The sequence below is a fragment of the Callospermophilus lateralis genome, chromosome 7 (assembly GCF_048772815.1).
Source record: "Callospermophilus lateralis isolate mCalLat2 chromosome 7, mCalLat2.hap1, whole genome shotgun sequence".
Taxonomy (NCBI): domain Eukaryota; kingdom Metazoa; phylum Chordata; class Mammalia; order Rodentia; family Sciuridae; genus Callospermophilus; species Callospermophilus lateralis.
The window spans coordinates 79589097-79590916 of record NC_135311.1 but is presented as its reverse complement, the minus strand read 5'-3'; the positions used below and the strand labels follow the sequence as shown (position 1 = coordinate 79590916).

The following is a 1820-nucleotide window of genomic DNA, read 5'->3' as shown; positions in this document are numbered from 1 at the left end:
ATATTTTTGTCACCCCATCATTTCCATGTCTGGCCACCACTACTACTATGTCCTATCATTTAACATTTCATATATACTCAAAAACCAAGCAAAGGTTGAAGTTCCATCTTTAAAAACTGAACAGGCATTTTGGACAACACATTCTTGGCAATGGAACCTGGACAACATTTATCAAACACCTTGAGAAACGTTCTCACTTTGCATCATAAAAAAAAACAAAAACAAAAACAAAAAAAACAGCCAGATATCAACTGTTACTGTTACAGAAACAAATTAAAGGTTTTTGTTGTTGTTGTTGTTGTTGTTGTTGTTTTTCCACTAGGGATTGAACCCAGGGCCTTGTGCATGCTAGGCAAGCACTCTACCAACTGAGCTATATCCCCAGCCCAATATAGGAATTTTTAACAAATTGTTTAAACTGTTTTTCTTAAAGAGACTTCCTCCATTGCCAGAGAACTTCAACAGCCTCCTAGTCAGTCATCCAGAAGCAATTCTTCAATTGATGAACTTGGTTTCCACTTTGGGAAGAGACCATCTTTTTCTATACTTGCTTGCATTTTTTTGGTTTAATATCTTCTACAGAAGTAGGTCCTTTTAGGGTTTTTATTCCTGTTTTTTGAAGGATTCTTGACCTTTTGATCTTGGTGTTTATAGTTTTGATTCTTTTACATTCTGGTTTGATTTTTGTACATTTTTGCCTGGAGAATCTTGTATAGATTTCTTCACTGGAGTTTTTTCTTCAGTTTTCTCATCATCAAACTCATCATAATCTTCTTCATCATCATCATCATCTTCATCAGCGCAAGTTTTACTTTTTTTCTGGGGAATGTTGCTATCACCTCCAGGTGCAGATCTTCTGGCTCTGCATCTTCCTCCACAGCTACTAAGTGGTGCCCACTAAAATGCACAGTTTCAGAACTGAACTGCACTCCAACCTTAAGACCACAGGTATTGTGATTTCAACACTCCCATGGGAAATCCTTGGCTGTACAGACATTTTCAAAGTTGTCAGTGTTATTTTATTCACACTGCCTTCATAATTCATGGCCTCTGCTTCAACAATGTACACCTCATCTTTTGCATCAGCTCCTAAACTGACTGTTCGTAATGCTAACTGCTACTCATTTTCATCACTATCCACCTTAAAGTGATCATCTTTGTCAGCCTTTAGCTCACAACTGAAAAGATAGTTCTGGGGCCCCAGGAGGCTCATGTCCATATCCATCGAATCTTCCATGGGGTAGTAGCACACTTAGGTGGAAGATAAGATGGACAGAAAATGGGCTGCTGCCCTAAAGAAGAGATGCACAATTTGAACATAGTTTAATCTTGAAATTATGTGGTAAGTAAAAGAAAACAGCCTAAAAGATCACATATGGTAGTTTCCATTTATAAGAAATGTTCAGAAGAGCCAAATCTATAGAGACAGAAAGTAGATTAGTGTGTGCCTTGTGTTGGGGAGAAGTGGAAAGTAACTGTTAAATGTATATGGGGTTTCTTTTGGGGGTGATAAAAATGTTCTAAAGATATTATGGTGATATTTGCACAATGCTATGAGGATACTAAAATCCATGGAATTGGATGCTTTCAGTCTGTGAACCAAATAGTATGTGAATTATATCTCAGTTATATAGTTATAAAGCAAAATAATATAAATGGGTTGCAGATATTTCATTGACAGTTTAAATAGTCTCTGATCTACAAGGAAAACAAAACCAGATGCAAAATATGAAAGAATAATAAAAATATTACTCTAAAAAATAAGAATGTCATTACAACTCGACTGTTTTAGGTAAAGTTGAACATGTTTCAAAAAATAA

General features: G+C 35.9%; 1 pseudogene; it reads right to left on the bottom strand.

Moving 5' to 3' along the window:
- Nucleotides 1–427: 427 nt before the first annotated feature.
- On the bottom strand, nucleotides 428–1237 carry LOC143404873 (nucleophosmin-like; annotated as a pseudogene).
- Between the last annotated feature and the right edge of the window lie 583 nt (nucleotides 1238–1820).